This window comes from Fukomys damarensis, unplaced genomic scaffold (genome assembly GCF_012274545.1).
Source record: "Fukomys damarensis isolate Sample0158 unplaced genomic scaffold, DMR_v1.0_HiC HiC_scaffold_30, whole genome shotgun sequence".
Lineage (NCBI taxonomy): Eukaryota > Metazoa > Chordata > Mammalia > Rodentia > Bathyergidae > Fukomys > Fukomys damarensis.
The window spans coordinates 11,650,007-11,676,907 of record NW_022900942.1 but is presented as its reverse complement, the minus strand read 5'-3'; the positions used below and the strand labels follow the sequence as shown (position 1 = coordinate 11,676,907).

The 26,901-nt window shown below is 40.9% G+C and overlaps 1 long non-coding RNA gene across 1 annotated transcript in view; it reads right to left on the bottom strand.

The window, feature by feature from the left end:
• LOC104852396 overlaps positions 1–15,953 on the bottom strand; it is a 49,144-nt gene extending 33,191 nt beyond the window's left edge. The window contains exon 1 of the long non-coding RNA XR_777496.3: positions 15,890–15,953. This is a non-coding gene — a long non-coding RNA (uncharacterized LOC104852396). The remainder of the gene's footprint in view (positions 1–15,889) is intronic.
• Positions 15,954–26,901: the final 10,948 nt, after the last annotated feature.

The following is a 26,901-nucleotide window of genomic DNA, read 5'->3' as shown; positions in this document are numbered from 1 at the left end:
CTAAGTGAAATAAATAAGTCCCACATGTGTAAATACCAAATAGTTTCCCTGGTGTGAATATTCTGCAACAATGCATAAGATTCTAATAAGATTACTGACATTTAGAAATGGGAGGAAAGGAGCTAAAGGTGTAGGGAAGGTGTGATACGTAGGGGAAGAACAAAAAGGGAAAAGAAAAAAATGTGAGAGAATGAAAAGATGAAAATAAAGTGTTTGTAGATGGGGAGGGGAGGAGGGGGTGAAGGGAGGGCAGAGGTAAGGGGAAAAAAATGAGAATCAAGACTTGCCATGTAAAGGTACATGATCCCAACAATGAATGTAACTGTACTGTATCCCTAAATGTACCAATAAACTCAATAAAAAAAAATAAAAAAAAAAAAAGAAATTAATAGGAAATCTTACTTAAGACAGCTTTTTGTCTCTACAATTAGATTGCAGCAATTAGAAAGACAAAGGTAAAGAGTGAGAGAGAAATCAGACCTAGGAAGACACCAGGTAACACAATTTACATACCACAAAGGAACAGGAAGAAATAAAATGATCAGAGACAGAAAGTAGATAGAGGTACTCAAGTTAAGATCAAAGACAGCCAGAAAGCCAGTCAGATGGCAACAAGTTCCAGGTGTCCACATGGGGACATGAGAGAAATCATTAGTCCTAAATAAGAAGGAGCTGATGACAACAATCCACAGATTCCTTTCTGATGCTCTTTACTCTTCCAGAGTAGCTATCTATCTTTTTTCTTTTCCAAGTAAACGTCTTCTCTTACTTTAAACTCTGTCTGTTTAATTCATTATGGAAGCTAAGGGTTTTCAGATTCTGGCAGGATCCCAGTAGCTGTGTGATCCAGCAGAACAGTGATGTGACGTAATGAGACAAGCTGTGGTACGGCGTGGTGTGGCGTGGTGTACACTTCTCCCCCAAACATGAAACTAAGAGCATATCTGTATAGGTTGTGTAGATGCTGTGATTTTTGTCCAGCAATGGAGAACTGTCAGATAATGTGTGGCTTTTTTCCTCTGGGACAAAACTGAACAAAGCCTATTCCTCCCAATTCCTTCCCCCAACTCAAGACTGAAGAGAAGTAAAGCCACATAGAGACACAAAGCAAAGACATCATACAAAGAATGATTATGAGAAAGAGGAAGACTTTCTCGGGAAAACTTGTTCATTCACAGTCCAACAAAGAAGAGATATATACCATAGCAAATCAGGAATAGAGACCAGAAAGAAGCTCTGCTTCTACGACTTACTCATCCTCTGAAGACAGTTCAGAAAGGTTTAGAGAATGATGGGATTCGATTAGACATAAAGTAAAGGTGTTTGGTGGAGTTTGGCAACTGATGGCTTTGTTATCAGATTCTGGGGTTCTGGAGTCTCCTTCTAGAGGTGTTTCTACAGGTTCTTGCTGTCCCAAGCAAAGAATTAGTCAAAACAAGCACAAGTGGTAGCAAAGTTTTATGAAAGGTAGAAAGAGAAACTGGCTCTGCAGAGCGAGTTTGGGCCAAGTGAAAGTAAGAAAAGAAGTACACCATACAGTGTGAAGGTGGGCCACCATGCAAGAGAGAACACACTGGCTAAAAACTCAATGCAGACTGTCCTTTTGAGGCAGCAAACTTTCCGTTTGATTGATACAGCGCATTGCCACTAGTCCAAGAGGATGGAAAGCACACCAGGAGCCATGGAGACAAAGTAAAGCTTTATTTAACACCGGCAGACCAACTTACATTCCCACTCAGGAGACCGGCCCCATCTAGGGCTCAGCAAAGGAGGATGTACTCTTTGGGAGGGGTGGAGTTACAGATAAGGCACATCTGACATACATTTATTGGTTACAGAGTTTGAATATTTGTTAGCAGGTGGGCTTAGTCAGTCATGGTATAGGCTCACACATGATGCTGACAGCATGCTTACAGGGTAATTTAAAATATAAGGCTTATATCTCATTGCATTCTGGTGAGGTGACAAAACTCTTCTAGAGACAAAAACATTGCTGAGCTTAGACATATGTAAGGCAGGACAGACCGAGACATGTTGAACAAAGAAAATTTCAAGTAGGGAATTTCCCTGTAGTAAGTCTAGCTTGTATCTGGAGACAAATTCCCCTTTCTTTTTTTTCTTTTTTTTAAACTGGGCGTCGCACTCGGGTCTTTGCACTTGTGAGGCAGGTGGAACCACTAAACTAAATCCCCAGCTCCCTCCTTCACTTTTTGTATCACCTACTGCTCAGGCTGATGTCAGGTCTAGGCTGTGCTATCAAAAACCTGTTCAAATTTTCATGAGAAGTCCACATGCAGGGCTTTGAGAACTATTCTGCCCACATGTTTTAGGATTTCATCACACTTCCTTTCGCAGCCAATCTTGATCACGCCCTACTTTCCTGACTCAGGTTGTAGGCAAGTGGTGAAAGTTCTTACACATCAAGGGAACGATTTAGACATAAAACAGGTTTGGTTTGGTTTTTGTGGTACCAGACCTTACACTTACCAGGCAGGCATGGCACCACTGAGCTACATCCCCAGCTAAGGGAAGGATTTAATTCTTTAGGAAAAGGAGGTACAGATAGGAAAAGGAGGAACAGGTAGCAAAAGAAATGCTGGGTCAAGTTTATTCTAGTAAGTTCTATTATCCCTAGAGTGGGAACTGTGTTGTTATGGATGATGGGGATCCCAATGTGGGGAACTTTAAGTGATCCTGAGATAGAAGAAATAAAGATAGGTAGAAATGAGCCCAAAAAAGTCATAATTTTAAAAATAAAAATTGCAGCTTCAGGTCACAAACCCCATTTAATTTTTTCCTTTCTTTTGTACCAAAATACAAGAAGCCTGGGTAATTCCTTTTAACCTGCAAATCGGCCCAGCCATTCCCTCTTTACTTGCAAATAGACTTCTTTCACCCGAGAGTAGACCACCTCCTTTTGTAGAAGATGGCTTTTTAGTTAGCGTATGAGTGACACAGCTAGTTAGTGGAAGGGCCTGAGATAGAGTTGGGTGACCAGCCATATTCATAAAAATTTTAGAATGGACAGTAAAACTAGGACTTTGGACAAAGAATAAATTTCCTCAGGCAGTATGAGGTGCAGCCTATTGCCTACAAAAGGGAATTGCAGTCACTCCTTACTAAGCTCTGAATTTTTAGGAATTTGAATACATTAAACTTCCTCAGCCAGCTTGGGATGCAGCCCACTCCCTACTAAAGGGAGGTGCCCCCAATCCCTCTGACTTTATCTTGAGGCCTTGTCTTCTTCACATACGCCCCATTTGATGGAAATGGGGAATAAAGGCAAAGATTTACATAGTATTCTGAAATATGTGGAGTGGTTATTCTTATTTAAAATTGTCCATTAATCTAGAGGGGATGAAGAAGACAGGACTCATTCTATTCTCTACTGCTATGTGTTTAACTTTTCAATAAATAGTACCAAAGGGCCAGAAATTTGGCTCAATGGTTTTGCCACCTGCCTCATAAGCACAGGGACCCAAGTTCGATCCCCGGTACCAGAAAACAAACAAACAAAAAACTAACTTTAAACCGGGCGTGGTGGTGCATGCCTGTAATCCCAACACTCAGGAGGCTGAGGCAGGAGGATCGCTATGAGTTCGAGACCAGCCTGGGCTACATAGTGAGTGCCAGGTCAGTCTCAACTACATAGTGAGACCCTGTCTCAAAAAACCAAAAATAAATAAATAAATAAATAAATAATAAATGGTACCAAATAGCTTTAGAATTTTAATGTGTTGATCAGCAGAGGGAGCTGTAGTCCTCATTTCTCTAGCACCTGAGCCTAGCTGTCTAGCTTTTTTGGTTATTTTTTGAGACAGGGTTTCACTGTGTAGTTGAGACTGACCTGAAACTCACTATGTAGCCCAGGCTGGTCTCAAACTCACAGTGATCCACCTGCCTCAGCCTCCCAAGTGCTGGGATTATAGGCATGCGCCACCACACCTGGCTTGTCTAGCTTTTTTTTTAACTAGAGGAACAGTAGTAAGTATCCCACATGAAAGACCAAGGTTCTGGTGAGTTCGCTGCATGGTTGCTGCTTTAAACATTTGTCTTTTGCTATTGTTTTGTTCTGTCTCCACACTGACATGGCCTTTTGCCCTTTTCTGCTATAAAGCCCACTGGGCCACTAGAGAACCACTGACAGCACCATAATGAGTAAGCTCACCAGATTCATGAAAGTGAGTTATAACTATTTACATTATAAAGGCGTTTGTTAAAACAATTGTTTTTTAGGTGTTGTTTAAAAGACATTTATGTTTTTAAGATTCATTTATACAGCACTTATTTAAATTTTGAGATTTTTTTTTTTTTTTTAGTGAGCCTCATTAAATAAACAGGGAAAATATTTCATAGCCTCTAAGCATCGAACACATTTTTAACTGTTACATCTGCATTCACTAAGTCCCTGTGCTAGAGCCTGAGGTCACAACATTGAGAAATTATGTGCATAAATCTTAGCATGTTGGCACATGCCTATAATCCCAGCACTCTGCCCAGAAGGCAGAGGTAGGAAGATCACTGCTAGTTTGAGGCCAGGCTGGACTACATAGTGCACTCAAGGCCAGCCTGAAGTACCTGAAGTACCTGAACTACATAGCAAGACCCTGTCTCAAAAAACAAAACAAAACAAAAAACACAACAAAAGGAGAAACTGTGCATCCCAAGACCTAACAGCATTAGAAATTTCAAGATGCCTAGTAAACACCTCTACAATGCCTTTTCCATATAAAAATCTGCATTATTTTTCCAATACTGGGGATTGAACCAAGGGCTTTACACATTCTCAGCAAGTGCCGTACCACTGAGATATACCCCTAGTCCTGAAATTTAACTCTTAAAAATTTGTTTTTGAATTGAGAAGCATTTATTTTAAATTTATCCTTTTTAAAAGCCCTACTGTAGGTGGTTCCAGGGGCCCTCTGGATTTGAGAAGCCAGTATAATGTGAAATAGGCCTGGTATGTCTTGATCTCCTATTTTAGTAGAGGAGGCATCTCTCCTCTGTTTTGCCCAGCAGAGCTGAAAAAGTCGCTGAACACAAGAGGGAAGAAAGTAAACATGGAAATTTCTGCCAGTCCAAAGACCTGAGCACTTCCCTTTGTGTCACTTACCTCTGTCCTGGGTGTGGAGCCTGACTAAAAATTAATCTAACTCAGACAGGAAAGCTCAGGGGAGGCTCAGCCTCTCCACTCCCAGGAGCTTTCCAGGATTATAAACTAAGGGTATAGAGAGCAATCTGGAAAATAATGGGGGGATCTCATGCAAATTTCCCTCTACTCAGCCAAGATCAGGAGGTAGAACAACCAAAAGGAAGCACCATTTCCATGATTCCTGGCCCCAGGGTCTTGGGGACAGGGATCAATTAACCGGCACCATCACATTGCTACGAAGGGAAGTACTATTTGCAGTCCACAAGCTAATAATATAGTTCATCTATGAATTTATTCGTGGTGTGGGTTTGCAGAACAGAATAATATTGGTGATGTGACCCCTGGGACTGGGACTGTCATAAAGCTGAATGATTGGTTAGGTCAGAATAGCACCATCTCTAGGGCTGTGTAACTATGCCTCAAGGGATTTTAAGTAAAGCTTGTTATCATTAATATCCTCAGAGGGATGGCATAACAAATGAATAGGATATATGTTCTGTTAGTGGATTTTCTATTATGAAAATCTACATTATTTCAAAGGCTCTTGGCTTGGGTGACGCAGCTGCAAGAACTATGGACCCTGCTGGGGCTTTCATTTGTGCTTTGGTAATGCCAGGTGGAGGCAGCTGGAGGGGTATTTTCATTCTGAGTGCTACTGTTTATACTAACACAGGAGGAGGCTATTGGATCAGAGTATGGTGATGTTTGCATTCAGCAGTAGCTTATGAGAAAGGCTAATGAGTCTGTGAACTTTGGGATACAAATTAAGGCTATTAAGAGTAGAAGAAATGAGCCAGGATAGGGAGAAAAGCCTTGTAACCTAGTCTGTGTGTCTTCCTCATTGGGTAATAATAATAATTAGACTCAGGATTAGTGTTGCTTCAAAGAATACAATTAGAGAGCTGGGCATGGTGGTGCATGCCTTTAATCCCAGCACTGGGAAGGCTGAGGCAGGAGGATCGCTGTGAGTTCGAGACCAGCCTGGGCTACATAGTGAGTTCCACGTCAGTCTCAACTTTATAGTGAGAGCCTGTCTCAAAAAAAGAAAGAAAGAAAGAATACAATTAGTTCTGTGGCTCCAAGGACATAGTCTTCCTGTTAACTGGAATACCTGGTCAAGTAACAGAACAGTAATTCCAATGACCAGACTCTCCTTGTTCCCATTTCTGAAAACACACTGATGTTTGACAGGCCCTTTTTGATGACACAGTTTGATTGAGGTTTACAGAGTCCTTTGCCTCAGTGCCTGTGCAGTGGCCAGAGCTGCACAGGTAAAGCTGCCTTCACCATCCAGGATTCCCATTAGGGTATTACCTTCCGACAGAGGAGGTGTTGGTAACCTGTGGCTGATAGAACAAAACCCTGTGGATACTAACCTAAGTTTGTTGTAGAAGGGCTTTGATCACATGGACTGAGCTGGATGCTTTGCACCAGGGATCGTGGGGTGGGTGATGCCAGTAGTCTAAGGGGCTCCGCATGGCTGAGCAGGAGAAGCACTGGCTCTAACCTGGCCAGAATGGGATTTGAATCCCAATTCTGCCTTCTTACAAACTCAAACCTGACAAATGACACCACTGCTCTAACCTTTGGCTTAGTCATCTATTGTTGAAGGTTAGTTAAACTCCTTAAAAAGATATATAAATGTGGCCTTAATTTGGAAATAACCTCTTTGCAGGTGTTTTGAATACATAAGTAAATGAAATTGGGTTCTATTGGATTCAGGTGGGCTACAAATACAGTTGTGATGTCCTTATGAGGAGAGGGGACTCACAGAGTCCCAGGGAGGGTGGCCTTGTGCAGACAAAGGAGACTGGAGTGGTGTATCTGTAATCCAAACAGCGAAGATCAGCAGCCACCACCAGAAGCTGAGAGAGGCAGCACCAACACCACCACCACCACCCCAACCCTCACTCCCAGCCCACCTTGGGTCTCAAGAGGAAGCATGCACAGCCATGCCAACAACTCAATCTTGGACTTCTGACCTCCAGAACTGTAAGAGAATGATTTTTTTCCCATATTTAAGCTAACCAGTGCATGTATTTTTAAAGGCAGCCCTGGGAAACTAATTCAGTAATGAAACCTATTTCATGGGCAGGTTGTGAGGATTAACTGAGATTACGTAAGTAAATTCTCATTAACTGTTAAATATCATCCCTTTTCTTTCTACTTCTCAGGAAGTAGAAAGACATTCAAGAAGTGTTGTGATAACCCTGTTGTTACCTGAGAACTTATGAATGAGCGCTATTGAGATTTGGCCAATCTGATTTAAAATACACAGCCAAATTATGCATTCAGAGGCTTAACTTTTGGAGCTGGAGACTTCTGCTCTTTTTCTATGGGAACAGCCACAGAGCCCTGTGTTCTGAAAGGCAAGCAACTGACATCTATGCACATTGATGCTGTGTGTTATTCATAGCTTCCACAGACGAAGGGTAGAATCCCAGGCCAAGGGCCTCTTACAGATTGGATATGTCTTCCAAAATGTAAATATTGGATCCTAATCCCCAGTACCTTAGATTGTGGCCTTGGAGAAAGGGCCTGTAGAGGCAAGCAAATTAATATGAAGGTCATTAGGGTGGACCTTAATCCAACAGGATTGAAATCCTCATGAAAAAGGGGTATTTGGATGTAGGGAAAACAGCAAGTGCAGATGAAGGCAGAGATCGGGGTGAACACCAAAGATCACCAGCAACCACCACATGCCAGGGCAGAGGCCTGACACAGATTCCCCTCAGAGCCTTAGAAAGAAACCTCCCTGCAACGTTGTATTCTCAGATTTCTAGTTTCCAGATCAGTGAGAGAATAGCTCCTATTGTTTAAGCCACATGTGATGTCTTTTCTGGCAGTCCTAGCAAGCAAGAGATACAACTCTGTGGGTCTCCATGGCCTGACTGCACTCTCTGGAGTTGGTAACACTCAGGCAGATGAGGCCCTGCCACACCCTGGCCCCTGGCTGCTACAGCATTCCTCCCTGCCTGTGAACTTTATTGGAGCAATCAAAATTGTATGATTCGAGTTGAATAAAAAGCAACTTGCACCATGCCCTACACATTGTTTAAGGTCATAGTGATTACTTTCTAGACAGTGCTATGAGAAAATCAAGGGACACAGGAGCCTTAGGAATTAGCAGTAAGAAACCAAGCAGTCAAGAGAGCAACTCTGTCTAAAAAGAGGCTGTGGAAGAGATGGGGAAAGTATTGTCCCTCAGAGTCACTGAGACCTTGCAGCTGCTGCCAAGGGAAACACTTGTCCCATAACATTCAGTGCAGGAGCACAGCTCCCTGTGGGAGCCTTTGCTTGAACTTACTCCTTCCTTCAAGTCTTTGTTTGTGCAAGATCGTAAGTCATGAAAGTATAGGACCTTCACAAATTGGCTACTTATACTGTGGGGAGAGGCCAACTTGTTTGAAATTGTGAAACACATCCAAGAAAATGCATAGGCCTGGGAAAATGTCCAGTTTGTTTTATCTGGGCAGATAAGTAACATAATGATGAAGGCCTTCTCGAGCAGCAGAATATAAAATTTGTAGCTCGAGCAGCAAAATATAAAACTAACTCACTGCTGAGCCACTAAAACTCCGAACACTTTCCTATTAGGGTGCCCTCACCTTGTGGATTCCACACATTGCTAAGAGGAAAGTGTATCTAACTCAAGTTTTTGTAAAAGAAAAAAGAATAAATGCAAAATAAGTTGGAGTTTTAGATTTCTTTGAGCTCCATTTCGGAACACCTCAGTTCTAATGTATGAGGAGGGGTCTCAGAGTGCCATGAGGCAGAAGAAAGAGACAGACAGATCCAGAATTGTACTGTGCTATGGGGGGGGTACTGACAGAACCATGGTCCAGGGGACAAAAAGATGAGTTAGATCCTTACAATTTGGGTCAGAAGGAGGGCATTTTTATGGGTTAGGATGAAAGCAACTTCATCCTGAATGGAATATTCCTAGTTATCTTAAAATAATATCAAAGAGTCAGGCACATCCCTGGAATCAGGGTCTGGGTGTAAAGTTCCACATACCCGTCTAATGGTTTTGTCTGTTATAGTTTGCTGGGCAATTTTGTAGGAAAATCAACTAGGATTACTCTGGGGCAATCATGGCCAATTCAACTCAAGATAGTGTCAGTAACATCGAGCTGAAGCCATATAAGCTTTACATGGTTTAATTAAAGTAGTGGTCTGAGAAGAAAGCACGAATCTACATACCAGGAACAATATTAGGCACATTATATTCTGAGAACATTTTCACCTCCCAGTGTGCTCTCAGAAAGAAATGAATACATTTAAATTTGTAATTAAATAATTAAAATATATTTTAATCTGTACAAAAAGAAGTATATTATTATGCTAAGAAACATGCAGAGGATGGTAAGCTGCAAAGAATCTAGAGAAGGTAAGGACTGGTCAGGAGTGAGCACATGTATACGCCTGAACAGGTAAAGGCTGTGTGGCTCAGGCATAAGTAGAATTATCAGAAGCAGCGCTATAGGAGACAAGGGCAATTGCCTTATTCCAGAAGCACTCAGAACTCTTCTTCTGCTTTCTATGGCTAATTCAGCTTCTGAAGTCAAACATAGCAGATACACATGTCTGAATGCAACTAAGTAATAAATCGCTGACATGGTATCTAACAAATTAGTTTTGTACATGTTGTTCATTTTTAGCATCAAATATCAGAAACCCAACTTGAGTTAGCTTAGGAATAAAGAAATATTACAGCCCCTGGAATCTGAAGAAAAGTTTGAACAGCCAAATGTAAAAGGTCATGGATGCAGCTGGCCTCAAGAATAGCAGATAGCAACATTGACACTACAGAAATCTCTCCACCTGTGTCCTCCTTCCTCTTTCCATCTGGCCAGCTTCCTTGCCACAAACAAGGCCACATGGCTCTGGCCCCACAGTCCACAGTCTGCAAGGCTGGCCCCTCCTCAATTCTAGTTGAACAAGTCCTAGCAGATACCACCCAAACCCCTGAACCAGCCAGCTGTGGTCTGGATGTGAGATTAAAAGGAGGCCTGGCACCAGTTCTGCTAAAGCCACACACTTGTAATGTGGCAGCCAGACAGAAAGCCATTCCCAAAATAAATGACTAGTTGTTGGCCAAGGGCCAGAGAGGAGGGGGATATCTCTAGAAGACCTCCCAGCAGACTCCATCTCTTAGTTTCCACTCCACCCCAATATCACCAAACTGAGGACTAAGTCCTTAACATATGGACCTTTGGGAACTGTTTACAGTCCAGTGACAGCAGGCATACATAGGTATTTCAGGTATTAGGACAAGAGCTCCAGATCCAGGGATGAGGAAGATCTCATCCTTCTTGAGAAGTCCTTTTAAATGTCACTGGGCAACTTATTGAGCCTGTTAGAACCTCAGTTTTTCACAAAAATAATTGAGATAAATCATACCCACCTTTCCAGTTGAAATTAGATACATCACATAGTTAGTACTCACCTCCTTTTAACATGTACGTAACACTCAGTACCCATAACATCTACTTCACTAATCTTGGGTGTTATGGGTAGTGAGTGTTATGTCTTACATTTTATTAATATTGAACATGCATTACCATAATTTATTTCAGTTTTAGAAATCTAATTATGGTAAATCTTATTTTTCTTCAGATTCCCATAATGTTTAATTTACAACAATAATAATACCTAATATTTGAATTATGTGTGACAGTTTGAAACAGTTAGGCTATTAACTAAGTCTTGTAATAATCTTGCCCTAATTATCTTGAATAATTAGAGGCTTAAAATAGTAATGGAATTACATAAAAAAATAAGGTCTTAGAAATGAAGTTAAAGAAAGAGGAGTTCAAAATTAGAATATTTTTAAGATTTTATGTGAATAATGTCATTCATGTACATGAAAATCTATGAAGTACAGTGAGGTAGGCTTTTGCCGTATTAATTTATGTTTTCAGTAAAAATGTAACAAGAAATTTAAAAAATGTTAATGAAGATTGTCCAAGTACTGTAGGTTTTGAGAGCATTTCTGAATTTCCTGGTATTTTAAAGCTGTCACACTGAAGTGGCCTGTCAGAGAACAGCTCACCTTCTCTCAGGGATATGAGTTAGGTTAAAAAAATTGATTTAAATGGCTGTAACTGAGCACCCAGGAGCCCTTTCTAGAATGTTCTGCCATATAGAAGAGTGGCGGCAATGGTAGGTGGAGGTGGAAATAGAAGGCAGTGGATTGCAAAGTTTTGCAACTTTTATTAGTTTACACAAGGATAATACCAACAGGGATAAAACTGTGAGACATTTGGTTTGGTTTTCGTTTGTTTCTTCCTTATAATGGAAGTCATCCTGAGTGCTTTCAAGCTAAAATTACTTAGTATGGAAAAATGAGAAATGCCATTCTGACAGAAAAACTATTTGTGCAATCTGGGAGTATTATATCCATGCCGAGGAGGCACAGGTAGCAAGTAATCAAAAGAGGGTAACTTTGTTAGTCTAATGGTAGAAATGAAAAAGACTGGAAGACAAGGCCTGACAGTGTTTAACAGTGAAATCTGTGCCTGCCCAGTTTAAATTCTGTGCCAGAAATAAAAGCAGCAAAAGAAAATGAATACTTATATTTGATGATCAAAATGTTGAGTGTTTTACAATATCTTTACTTAATATATTATTTACATGTCCAATAATCTATTAATTAAATTCTGGCCCATATTCCAGATTTGGAATATTTTCCACTCTCCAGTGAGTTATATCTTAATAAAGCTGTTTTTAAAAATAGAGCATGAAGAGAGGGCAGGGACAAGGGGCAAAAATGAGAACCAAGATCTGTCATGTAAGGGCACATGATTCCAATAATGAATGTAACTGTACTGTACTGTATACCTAAAATGTACCAGTAAACACAATTTTAAAAATAAAATAAAATAAATAAAAATAGAGCATGTACTGATCATGGCCCAGTGTTTATATGTCACTAGTGTACACATAAGTTCCCATACTGAACATCTACCTGGATAAATATCACCTTACTATCAAAATCCTGACATAATTGACATTTATTTTACACTTACTAAGTACTATGAAATATTCCCAACACTTCACAGGAATAATATCATTTGATTTTTATGATGACTGTGATCATTAATTGTGATAGGTCAATTTGAATGGATTAAAAAGCACATGGTAGATTAGTGAAGAACAGTTTTGGGTGTGTCTGTGGATGATTTACATGTAGGTCAAAATCCAAAGAAGAAAGATCCTGGATGTGGGTGGCACCAACCACTAGGCTTTCAAATGCAGATTCTTCAGCCTTTCAAAGCTTTTGGCTTCTGACATGGACTTGCACTGGACTCTGCAGTGAGTTTCAGGCCTCACCTTCAACTGGATCCTCCATCTCCAGTATGCCAATGGCTATTTTGTATTCTTCCCTTCCTGATTCCACAGGCTGCCATTTTTTTGTAAGACTGCTTAGTAAATCTTTTATATCATCATATACATATATATGCATATATAATATACATTGATATATTATTTTATATGTGAACATTTATATACTGTATCATACATGAAGGATATATTTATATTGAATCTTTCTCTAATGAACCCCTAACTAATACAAATTTTGGTCCTGAAAGTGGTAGTTATAGAGAAATAGAAATGTAAGGATAAATTTCTCTTATCCGTTTAGAGAATGGTGGAGTTATCTGTCTAATTTAATAAGATCAAAGTTGCCATGGTCTCTTTTTCTAATAATGTGGAAAGTACTGATAATCCATGGTATGAACTGTTTAAAGTAATATACAACACAGAGCCATTTGATTAGTGTAATTCACCACTTGTGAATGTAAGGAATTTAGTGACTCTATATATAATTCTTTTGAACTTGTTTATAAGAGTGGGAAATGTAAGGATAATGATTGCTCTTAGCAGCTCTCGACAAACTACTAAAGGAAAATCATGAGCTCCAGACATGCATAAACAATGTAAAGTTTCCTAAAGGTGAAGACAAATTAATAAAGGAAAATAAAGAGTTCAAAGATTCAAATTCCCAGACACATATAAAGATTCTAAAGGTTTCTAAATATGTCCTGAAAAAGAATCTTCTCTCCTTTAGCCACAGGGCTGAAGTTGCAGAAATCCAGACACAAACCTCATAATGCAATTGGCTGAATTACAGTGTACATTTAACACTCAGCCTCAAAGGGTATCTGAAGTGAAAAGAGGGTGCTGTTGAGAAAAGAATGGAATCTTGTATATCACGATGGAGATGATGAAGCCAGGGACACTGAACTCCTGGATGTTGATGAGATTATTTTCCCAGAGGAAAAGACTTCCCTCCCTCATGGCAGAGGTATCTCCAACCCAACCCCTATAGTGTTGGCCTTTTCTGCTATACTTGAAGAAAGTAATGCTGTTTTGCCTATAAAAATAGTGCCATTCCTGACGCATCTCAGTACGCATCTTTTGCTCCTAGGCCTATAACCATGCCCAAATCCCAGAAGGCTCCTAAAGGTGAGATATATGGCATGATGCATGAGAAGGTTTACTATATTCCTGAGGAACTTGAGGGTTTTTTTTTTAATTCTTATAAGCAGAGGTCTGAATAACAAATATGGGAATGAATTTTAAAGGGTGTGGAATAATGTTGGAAGAAACATAAATCTGGCTCAAACTGAGTTTTTCAGTACAGGCCCATTAAAGAGAGATTTAGAATTTAATTTTGGAGCTAGTGGAGTTAAAAAAAAAGTGTTAATAGTTTATTTAGCTAGCTGGTTGAAGTCTGGATTTTAAAAATGGCCTATTGTGAATGAGCTAGAGATGGCTGAAGGACAGTAGTAAAGGCAAGTCTTCACAATGGGCAGAGCTTCAGGCAGTAAACCTGGCCATACATTTTTTCCTGTTACTATATACTGATTCATGGGCTATAGCCAATGGTCTGATCAGATGGTCAGAGACTTGGAAGGAAAATGACTAGAAATGGTGACAGACATTTGTTAGGCATGTAGCTAGACCTGTCTGTATTGATGAAAGATATATTTGTGTCTCACATAAATGCTTACCAAAATGTGACCTCTGGAGAAGATATTAATAATCAAGTGGATATGATGAGCTTTTTGTGGGTAGCAGTTAACCTTTCCCTTCAGCCACCCCAATGGCCACTCCAATGTCACTGCCCAATGGGTTCATCAACAAAATGGCCATAGTGGCAGAGATGGCAGCTATGCATAGGCTAGCAACACAGCTTTCCAATTACCAAGGCTAATCTGGCTGCAGTTACTGCTAAAAGCCCAGTATGACAGCAGCAGATAACACATTGTGTCCCTGATGTGACATATACTCCAAGGCAATCAGTCTTGTCTGGTAACAAATGGACTTTATTGGACTGCTTCCATCATGGAAAAGATAGTACTTTGTCTTGACTGGCATAGGCACTTACTTTGGGTATAGATTTGCATTTCCTGCATATAATGCTCCCGACGAAACTATCTTTTGTGGACTTCTAGAATGCCTCATCAACCATTATGATATTCTATGCACCATTATTTCTGACCAAGACACAGGTTTTATAGTCAAAGAAGTGAGGCAATGGGCTCATGCTCATGGTCTTACCATGTTCCTCACCATCCAGAAGCAGATAGATTCAGAGAAAGGTGGAATGACCTTTTAAAGATGTAATTACAGTATCCAGCTAGGTGACAAATCTTGAAGGGCGGGGGCAAGATTCTCCAGAAGGATTCATATGCTTTGAATCAGCATGCACTATATGGTACCGATTCTCCCTAAGTCTGGTCTGGAATCGAGTGGAGGTGGAAGTGGTACCACTTATTATTACTCTTACTGACCCATTAGCAAAAGTTTTACTTCCTGTTCTCCCAACCTTATGCTCTGCTAGCCTGGAAGGCTTAGTTCCAGGGGTGGATAGAAGGCTTGTACCAAGAAGCACAACAATGCTTCCACTGAACTGGAAGCTAAGATTTACCCGTTTATTTTGGGTTCCTTATGCCTCTGAGTAAACAAGCTAAAAATGGAGTTACAGTGTTGCTGGGGATGACTGATCCAAACTACCAAGGGGAAGTTAGACTATTACTCTACAACAGAGGGAAGAAAATATATTTGGAGTGCAGGAGACCCCTAGGGCACTTCATAGCATTACCATAACCCTGTTATATAAGTCAATAGGAAGCTACAACAACCTAATCCTGGCAGGTTTACAAGTGACCCAGAGCTTTCATGAATAAAGGCCTGGGTCACCCTGCCAGATAAAAAACCAGGACCTGCTGAAGTGCTTGATGAAGGCCAAGGGAATATAGAATGGGTAGTAGAAGAGGTAGTTATAAATACCAGCTATGAGCACATGATTAGTTACAGAATGACGATTATAATTGTCATGAATACTGCTGATAAGCATCAACCAAAGAAAAACTTTGCTTCCATTCTGGGGAAAGAGTTAGTGCATTCCCATTGCTTTGCTGGATAGTTGTTTCATGTCAGGTTAATTATGAACTTGCTATTGTATTAGGAGACTAAATATGGTTTAAAAAGATGTGTCCGGTTGTCAAGTTCACAAGGGGTGGATTTTGATCATTAATTGTAATATGTCAGTTTGAATGGATTAAGAGTGCCTAGTGGATTAGTGGAGCACAGTTCCAGGTGTGTCTGTGAATGATTATTTGTAGACTGCAAACTGAGGAGGGAAGACTCACCCTGGAGGTGGATGCCACCAACCAATAGTCTTGTAGCCCAAACAGAATAAAAAGGGAAAGAAGGAAGTCTTACCTTTGCTTCTTTGGAGGAGCTCCAGCATTGCCCATTGCCTTTAGATGTTCATCTCCAGTTTGATCAGGCTTCCAGGCAGACCTTTCAGCCTTGCAACACAGACCTTTGGCTCACACTGGAATCTCCACTGAGCTTTAAGCCTTTGACCTTCAATTGGATCTTCTGACTTTCCAGCACACAAATGGACCTCTCTGACTTCATAGGCTGCCACTGTAAGCCCACTAAATAAATGTTTACCCCAACTTTAGAGCTTCACAGATGCCAAAAAGACAGATAAAAGTTTGGAATAGCACTTTATGACATAAAAGATTGGGAAAGCAGTGAGAGAAAATTTTCAAAAGTTGAGTTTAAGACAATGCTTTTCTAATCTTATCTTCCTCCAAACCTGTCAGAATCAGCTTCACAGACAGTTCTGGAGGGCGAATATTCCAAGGACATTTCTCCAGGGTCTGGACAGCAATATCTAACAGATGCATGTCCTTTTTTTAAAATCGCTTCTGCAGACCAGAGTTAAATTGTACACACACACACACACACATACACACAAACACACACACACACACACACACACACACATCAATAGCAAGGAGGCTTTTCTTTTCTTCTGAATTTACTCTTGATCCCCTTTCAATCTGCTAATTTAGTAACTATTTTCTCTTACCTGAAAGGTGACACAATTGTACATACTTGACTTGCCAGTACTTTTTAACCATTAAGTTGGTGTCCATTATCTTAGCCAAACAGTGAGCAAAAACAGAAAATAGATAAATTTCAAAGAGACCTTATGGTTCTTGTTAGCTGTCTGGATGAAAGTTCTGTTTAATAATTTAAAAAAACAAACATAATTTGGTTTGGTTTTTGTTTGATTGGAGATAAGGTAGTCAGTTTAATTTGAATGTCAAGTAAATAAATAATATTCCAGTTTAAGTGTTTCTAAAATATTGTATATTAGATATATATGGTATATATTTACACTAAATTATACCCATATTATTCACTTACAATTCAAATTTGACTGGAAATTCTGTATTTTAATTTTCTATATGTGGTAACTAGATTGTTTCTATGTTTTATCACAAAGTACTCTTGACAAGCAAAACCACATTATTTGAGAGCCTTACCAACTTATAGGTGATGCATAAATGATTTATAAAGCACAAAGTCCTTGCTTTGAGCTTAAAATACACATTCAGAATTAAATAAGACTATGCTAGTTACCACGAGAGCTAACCCAACAAATGTTTCCTAATTCATGTGTAAGTGAAATATTACCTAGTTAAAATTAGAGAGATGGCTAAATATGGCTCCAAATTAGTGACTAAATAAAATAGAATTTTCATTTTTATTTATTTTTTTGCATACTGTGAATGCTGGTTTTGAGAGTTTCACTGATGGGGAAGGCTGCGATGCTGACAATGTGAGCCGGTTAGGAGAACTTTGGGTCTTGTCGAGGACTCTTGGCTCACAGTCAATGTGCCTCTCTTAGTTCATCTCACTTTGCTTCTCCACCCACATCAGTTTCTTAGTGAATGTAGAGCAGAGCTGCTCAAATCAGGTTGACCTCAAATTTACAGTGATCCCCCTGCCTCAGCCTTCCCAGTGCTGTGATTACAGGTGTGTGCAACCAGGCCTGGCTTTTTTTAATTTTTAATTTTCTTTCTTATTGCGGGGAAGTGTCTCACTATGCAATTTAGGCTGGCTTTGAGCTCATGATGATCCTCCTGCCTCAGGCAGCCCAGTACTGGAATTATGGGTGTGCACCACCACACCCAGCTCAATGTGAGTTTTTAAAATGAGGCTAAGTATCTAAACCAACACATTTGGAGCTCTAGTGTCATGGAGTACCCCCAGGGATTTGATTTCGCTGACCTTGAAGGCAGTCTGGCCTGCAGGATGGTGCAAGCTGGGGCCTGTGCCCTGCAGCTTGGACTTGCCCTTTCTGGAGTCGCTCATTAGCTATGTGACCCAATGTACATTTCCTCCACTGCAGAATCAAGTTATAGCACCTACTATGAGTCAGGGGTGGGTGAGGAAACCAAAAACCATGCAATTTTTTTGTTTTTTTGGTTTTTTTTTGAGACAGGGTCTTGCCATGTAGTTGAAACTGGCCTTGAACTAATTATAATGCAGTCTGGCTTCAAACTCGCAATGATCCTCCTGCATCAGCCTCCTGAGTACTGGGATTACAGGCATGCGCCTGGCCCATACTATGTATTTAAAAGAGCTGTGATGGCAGAGCTAAAAATGCCATTCAGGGATCAGGAAAGCAGGCAGAGGACACTGCAGCTGTGGGCAGTGGGAGGGGGCAGAGGGAAGGGAGGTGGAGTGAAGGGCCAAACCAGAGTCACAGCAGCCTTTCCAGTGCCAACAAGGCAGGACCAGGGAGGCGCCACACATGTGCCACTTGAGACAGAGTGGAGGGCAGCTCACTGCGGCTTCTCCTTGATCTTTCCCAGTATCCTGCCCAGTGCATCCTGTTAACTGCTATCAGCCAGAGCCAAATGCCTCTGGGAGCCTGGGAAATATACCCTGAAAGGTGGCCTTGGGTGCACAAAGCAGAGTCAGAAAGGCAGAACGCCAAAGTGACAGTAAACAGGAGCAGCCTGGTGACCCCCTTAACTCCTTAAGGCCAGTCCTTCCCTCACCTGAGTGTAACTTTCATGACCTGAGGGAGCTGCCACACAGATGAAGTCACTTTCCCCATCCCTGCTGGCCAGGGACAGACACTCTCCCCTCTCCCTTCTTCAGGGCACCTGCTGTATTTATCACTCTCTTTTTCTTTCATCCATTCTATTTCCTCCTTCCTTCAGCCTATACTTATACTAGTCAGGATTCTTTCCCTGGAGGATGACCCACACCTTCATGTCTGCAGTTTCTTAGACCTTTGTGATCTTGTCTCTGTTGGGCTGCTAAAATCTTGCAATGACCTGCACTGTAGCATGTGGAATACCATCCTTCGTACAGGTGATTCCCTATTCCCATGCATATCCCTCCCTGTTCCCACAGAGAAGTAGCAACCCAATTGCCTCTCTGAAGTTGGATTAATCTACCTAACCATTGGAATACCCCCATCTGGCCTGTGGGACACAAGGAGGTCAAGACACTCAGGTGATCTTAACTTCCTGTGTGATGGAACCACTCAGCCTGCAGAGCTCAGCTACATAGCCCATCCTGTAGATAGCACCCTTACTTCCTAAGCTGGCACTTCTTAGCCAACATGAACTGTTCCTCTGCTCTTTCAGGACACCTGATGGGGCACATGGCAAGGATCAATGAGCCCAACACTGCAGATCTGCCTTTGTGGGAAGAAGAGCTCCCTTACTTACATAGGGAAACAGAACCATGGCTTTGGCATACCTGAATCCCACAAATACATTTCAGTCAAGGAAGGTGCTGTAGTGTGGTTACGGTGTCCCTCCAGGCTTAAAGTGTTGAAATTTAATCCCATTGTGAAGTATTAAAAGGGTGGAAATTTAAACTGACTATGGTATTTAGAAATGGGGTCTTCCAGGGATGATTAGGGTTAGATAAACTCATTAGAGTGGAGTCCTCATGATTCTGGTGGCTTTGCAGGAAGAGAGTAAGAACCGAAGAGACACACATGCATGCTCGCTGCCTCTTGTGATGCCCTGGTCCAAATTGTAACTCTGCCAGTGAGACCAGGTCAGTCGTTGACCCTTAGACTTGCACCTTCAGAACTGTGAACCCTAAGAAACTTATTTTCTTTATAAACCACCCAGTCTATTGCAATGTGTTATTAGCAACAGCAAATGGACTAATAAAGGTAAAACCATTCCAGAAAAGATGGCTTTTAACTATAGAAATCAATCCCGATGTGATGAATATATTCCTCATTTGAATTACTTGTTCAATGGCTGCTAAGACTTACGTGTTTTATTTTGTTTTGCTTTGTTTTTGGTACAGTTCTGTGCATCTTGTTTACACAGTCTCAATGTCTCTTTTGTCAGTATATATTGTTTATACAGTATTATAATTTTTGTTGATTGTACTGTACAGTATAGTACTATAGTTTTATACTTTACAGCAGTACTGTGTGTGTTATGCAAATAAAAGCAAAATTATCAAGTTGGAGCTTCCTTTGACCATTTCTTTGTTCTGAATATTGTCATGTGCATACTGCACACAATTCCTCATCTATCAAGCGATTCATTTAACAACCTAGTTACAGGATGGAACTTGATCATTAATGAGAAATGGTTGCATGAGGAATTCGCTTGCCATTAGGCTTCTGGCAGTACTACCCTCTTCCCACCACCAGAAAACAGCATCCTTTAGTACTGGCACTCAGTGCTGGCCTTTCTTTTGGCAGGTTGGGCCCTCAGCAATGGTGGAACCAAGACTGACTCAAGAAGGATGATGTCCATGTTGTTGAGCCTGTAGGTCGCCCCTCCTACTTCCACAACTTCTTGAGTAAGCACTGCCATATCTGCTCTCCACAGGAGAGGTCACCTTGTCCACTAGTAATTGCCTGGATCCTACACAGTGCATACCCAAGGTGTGTACTTACATGGAACAAATATCCTTTTATTCTGTGCCCTTTCCAGCAGAGTTCTATGTAGATCTCCACTCCAGACCTCTATGTTATCCATTTCTGATTTTTCTTTCAAAATCCATGAATACTGGAAAGTTTGGGCCACCACCTGTGAAATGTGGTAAATGTATACCTGTGTGTGTCCCTTCCCAAACAAAGAGAACAATCAGGTCTGTCCTCTAGGAGGATTTCCCCATACCTCTAAATTTCAGGGCCTTCACTGTATGGGGCCATGATGGGCCACAAGTCCCAGTGAGACCATGACTGTCAGCCATCACTGCACCCATGCTGTAATTATCCAACCTGGAGATGGGTGACAGCCACCAACTGCTTCCACTGGTGCATTAACTCTCTCATCTTGAATATTACGCACAGACCAATAGCTTCACTTGGTCCAATCCAAAGCTATATATTCACTGTGTAATACTCAGAGAATCTATGCCTTCACGTATAGCCCAGGGTTAGAAATTAGCAAATTAGTTTGTGGAAGAAGCTGCCTGCTCAGAAAGTAAAACTTGGAATGTCTCCTCCTACCAGACCTCCCTCAGAGCGTTCTAGGAGTCTAGGTCTAGAGGTGAAGGCCATGGGTCAATTCGGTAGTCTTGAGAACAACACACAAAATATTTCCACAGGGAAAATCCTGCCTTCCTCAAATAGGAATCCAGAAAGACGGGATCAGAGGAATCTTGAGTGAGAGTGTCAGGGTTCTTGAGTTGGGTGAGTCTCCCTCAAACATCTTCCTGTGACCCCAGTTCCCACTTCCTCCCACTAATGCTATGAATCTAACAGGGTTTCAGAAGGTTGCCATTTCTGTAATCCACAAGACTAGAGATCCTCAGCTATGCCTACCTTTTGGTTTCATGAGATAAAAAAACTTTAAAGTTGTTCTCGGCATACATTGTTCCTTGAACCAAGACTTCCAGCTCAGAGTCCAGGGTCATTTGGTGGAAGCAGGCACCACAGCAGCTGACAGAAGCGGGGACTACAGAAAATAAGTAGCCACTGCTTGAGACAAAACCAAACAGAGAGGAAAATCCTTGCTTTTCCCTTTTCTTCCTCTCTCTCTAGTCTCTTACCATTGTCCCCTTGGCCAGTCTCCTACCATTGTCCCCTTTGCCAAATCAGCTATTCTGAGAGTTTGGGAAGAGAAGCCTAAAAGTTTCAGCCCCAAAGATACAAAGCAGAGCAGAGGACAGGAGAGGAAATCTGAAAATAGAAACTGCTGTGGATGGCACTCTGTACATAAAACAGTTTGTGCTGGAAAAAAAAATATCTCTAGCTGATATGGAAACCTGTAACTTTGAAGAACGATTTGAATGAACTTTCATGACTTGTAAATAGGACTACTAAATGTGAATAAACAAGAGGAAAAAAATGATGTCAGAATTAATCAAGCAAATATTTTTGTTAGATAAAGTGTTCATCATTCCTAATGTGGCATTCTGGACACAGTGGTCCTTTTAAGGATACAAAATAGAAGAAGGTGGACACTGTTTAAAGTTGGAATGGGCGCTGAGTGTCTCACCCACTTAACTTTACACTACCATCCCTGAGATGTCTCTGAGTACCGTACTAAAAGGTAAACAAAGACGGCAGATGTAAACACCTCTTTCGCAACCGTCATTTCCAAGATACATCAAGTGTTTCAAGAGGTGTAAGATTAAAGCCTAGCTACCACATGGGGTTAAAATACTGGGAGCCAAACTTGCAAAGCTGAACTACGTCTTAGATATGAACTTGTTTATAAATGAGCCATTGGAATGCAACAAACTGTCTAGCACCAAATTTTCTTTTTTTGTTGGTTTGTTGCTTTGAGGATTTTTTGTTTTGTTTGCTTGTTTTTTTTGAGACAGGGTCTCACTATATAGTTCAGGCTGACCTTGAGCTCACTATGTAGCACAGGCTGGCCTCAAACTCAAAGCAGTCCTCCTGTCTCAGCCTTTCGAGTGCTGGGGCTACAGGAGTGTGACACTACCCCTGGCATGGTTTTGTTTTTTTAAGGCAATTCGTCAGTATTGTTATTCTTAAAATGACTCTTGTGCCACAAAATGTTGTTTATCAGTGATTTATTATTTAACAAAGAATTGGAACACAAAGAAACCACCTGACTCATTTCCCAACACCACACAGTAACTTAAAGGCAAAATTCAAATTTTAAATCTAGTTTCCAACTCCTAATCTAGTGATGTTTATGGTTGCCAAGAACAAGAGATGTGTTTATTAGCAGTAGTTAGTTTAAAATGAAGCAACAGTGTGTTGCTTTCCAAAGTGTCCCCAGAGGTCAAGTGGTCAGTGCCACTGAACATTGCACCAGTCAAACCTGTGTTGCAAGATGGTTTCAAATATCAGAACTGTAACAGGCCGGACTTCAAGTGAAAACTGTGCCTGAGAAGAGTTCTGACTTCGGCTAACTGTAGCTCTTATTTGGAAAGAAAGCATGTTATACTGCAAATACTTCATGTCCAGTGCCCTGTGACTTCTCATGCCTTTTCATCCCTAGTCTCACAGATTTCCTGCGAAACTCTGCTACATGTGGTACACTGGGTCACCCTTCCTTACTGCAGCTGCCACCCCCCTGGCCTTGGGGCGGCCAGCTCCACGTCTCCGGTGATGAACATGGGTCCCACTGCATTCCAGAACCTCTGAGTCGTTACTTCACGTGTGATTTAAGACATATTGCTCTTCTCACAGGGAATTCTTTTATTTGGATTTCCTGGCTGTGACAACAGGAATTTACGAGACCCTAATTAGCCCCAGTTCTGAATATGCCCTTCTCAGATGAAGCTCATGTTTTTATATCAGGCAGCACCCTCTCCCACTGCTAATTTCTTGTTTTTTATGTTCTGCTCACAACAAATTTGATCCTAAGTAGTCTGTTTAAAGATGTACTCTCAATTTCTAAGGGATAAAGGAAGCATTAAATTTTTCCATGTACAGTATATTAAAAAACAGTATTTTATCATCTCAATCATTTTTGTGAGGTGAGTTTAAAGAGGACTCTATTTAGAGCACACAAAAGGCTCAGGAAACTTAAATGATTTATGGAAGTATTTAGAACAAGAAATATGCACAGAGCTTGGGCTTTCTTCCACTGTTTGCTCTATTTTTCTTCTTTCCTTTTTAGCATAAGCCTTTATTGGTAAGCCCAAGAAAAAAAGCTAGTGGAAATCTCTAGGGCTACATTTTTACATTAGAAAGCATATCTCAGATATGGAAATCATTTTCATCTGACTTCATGAATTACTTTGAATTTTAATAAAATGTTATCTTCTTAGAATCTTTCAATCATAGTTTAAAATAATTCATGTATTTATTCAACAAATATTTGAATCCATACTATAAATTAGGCAACATGCTGGATCCTGGTGCTAGAAATCCAAACAAGTCAGACCAAATCTACCCTCATGAGCTCAGAATCTATCAAGTATTCCTATTGATATTTTATATCTTCTTAATAATCCGGGACTGATACATAAACTAGGCTCTTTGCATTTTCTAATCTATTGAAAAACATTTGACCATTTTATTGACATTCAGCAGGGGTAGTAGACAAAAACAGAAGGGGGAAACTAAAGTTAATTCATTTTTATAACTTTCAAGCATATAAGAGGAATGGGTTGCTAGCTAAAACTACCTTTATAGTTCAAGTTTTTCGAATTCTAACTATAGTATACCACAAGAAAGATATTCAATATTTTAAACTTTTAGTTTGAAAAGGTTTTCAAACTTACAGAACAGTCCTAAAACATTGATCAAAAAATGTTCCTATGCCCCTTAGATTGCTAGCAGCTCACATTTTATCCCATTTTATAATTTTCCTATCAGCTTGTTTGTAACTTTTCTGAAACATTTGAGAAAATTACATACATCTGGCCTTTCTCCCTAAAATGTGTTTCCCCCTCTTACATGCTATAGTACAATTGTCACCTTCATTGACTGTAACATAAATACGTGTGCGCAATGCACCACTGGTTATTCTTCTCTTTTTGCCAGTTGTCCCACTGACAGTTTTTCACCACCAAGGCAAGACTTGGCATTGCATCCATCCGTCACTCCTCTTTAGTCACAGTTACTTTGGAACATTCCCATAGCCTTTGTTTACCTTTAATGACATTGCATGTCTGAAGAACAGCTCCCCTTCCCCCAACATAGTGTTATAAACAGAGCTGTCCTCATCTGGGGCTGGCCTGGTGCTTCCTACTTGTTTGCCCTCCTAGCCAATAACCTACACAGGTGCTGTTTCATCCTTCCAGGGAATCCACCTGGAGCCGTTCCAGATCCATCAGCCCCTTCTTGGTGACCTTCATTTGTAGTACAAGTCAAGGCATTTCTCTACTGCTTCACTGAATTGCTACTGCTCCACTGCAATGAGTCAGCAGTCTGTGGAGAGACACTAGAAGGCCTTGCCCAGATGCTGATCTTCAAACAAAAATTCCCCTTGAGCTTAGCATCCTTCAGTGATTCTTCCCTGAGTCAATCCTCACAGTGATGGCAGCAGATGATCTTCCATCTCCTGCACTCCTTTACATTTACCAGACCGATGAATGAGAGCTCGCCTTTCTCTCTCCTTTATTTCATTTTTTAAATTATCATTATGGACTCAAAGATTCATATTTTTCCCAATGGTTTATAAACCAGTACTGTACTTCGCTGCTTTATATGCTCAAATTGTACCAGACTGGCCAATGGGAGCCCCTCAAATCGGCCACCTGTGTCCTTTTGATAAACTTCATTTTTTAATTTTAATCAGTCCTTCTTTTGTAGCATGATAAGGTACTCCATATTCATGCTAGACCTGTACTGTCCTAGCCCTGGAACTTGCCACTTCTCTGAGGAGTGCTGCTTCCTTTCAAAAGGAAGAGTGTTAAAGACTACAGTCTGGGCACAATGTGTGCTCGTGACTACCACGGCACACTGGCTCCCAGGCCCTTTCAGAGGACACAGAACACAAAGATTCCTGGAAACAATAAACAAATCAGTGCACTTCTAGCATGGGGATGAACTTTCCAAGGGTCAGTTTTTTGAAACAGCATTATAAAACAAGATTTAAGTTCTTTTTCTAGAACAGAGTACAGGAGTTCAGGCTAAGAGAAGAAAGTCAATACAGGTACAGAGATAAAGGATCACAGTTCACTGTGCAAAAGGGCATGATGCATATGGCTCTACATGAAAGCAGCTGCTCCCAACTCAGGACGGAGCTTTCAAGTTGGATCCCAGCCCAGCTCACTTACTTTTCACATTTATGACAGGTTAGGGCCACAAGCCACCAGGTTGCTCTAACTAGAAAACAGTGCCTTTCTGGGACACTCGTGGAACCATGGGAATCTACTAGAATTCTTCACTTGCTCTTATCTGGATCAAATGACCTCAGAGATGCCCAGCGTATTCCTCACACAGTGCACCTTTCCGGGCATGAATCCGAAGCGGCTTTGATACCAGAGAGTGCACAACCCACTTGCTCTTTTACTTTTTATTCAACATTTTGATGCAAATATTTTTTCAAACATGTAGAAGTCACGTGTAGTCACACCCATTATTCTCATTTCATCTATTGCTCCTCGCCTCCCCCCGCCCCCGCTTTTTTTTCCCGGGTACCAGGAATTGAACTCAGGACACTGCGCTTACTAGGCAGACATGGCACCCCTGAGCTACATCCCAGGCCCTCCCCTATGTTTTTAGCAAGAAAATTTTAAAGAAAATTGCAAACATACTTTAATACACATCTCTTACAGCTGTCATATCCAAGAGATTTGAAGTAACGATCTAACATGCTCTAACAGTACACAGCCCATTCCTTCATTTTTTTCCATTTATCTCAAAAATGTTTTTTTTTTGGTACTGGGGCTCAAACTTGGGACCTTGCACTTGCAAGGAAGGCAGCAGCACCACTGAGCTAAATCCCCGGCCCAGAAAAATATATTTTTATATTTGTTTAAAATGAGAACTAAACGGCCAGGTGTGGTGGCGCACGCCTGTAATCTCAGCTCTGAGGAAGCTGAGGCAGAAGGATCGCTTCAAGTTCAAGGCCACCCTGGGTTATACAGTGAGTTCAAGGCTACCCCCTAAACTATATAGTGAGACCCTGACTCAAAAAGCAAAAGACTACACAAGGCATATACATTATAATTGATGGATAGCTCTCTTAACAGTATTTCAACCCATAAAAGTTTCCCTGTTTTTAAAATGCTATCTACTTAGTAGAGAAACTTTATAGAACTTTTGAAGTCTTAGTTGTAGCTGGTTGTCACTTAGCTCTTAATATCAAAGGAAGGTTTATCCAAGGAGAAAGGATCCAGTGGCCAAGCAGTGATGAGTATGAGAGAAGGAACACATGCCAAGGCACAATTTGGCAGGTGACAAAAATCCAAAAGGAGGAGCAGATGGAAGTGGGTGAGACAGCCTCCCTTTCTAACCAAGGAAAGAGCCTTTGGGAGCCATGGCTCAGGTCAGCTGGAAGAAG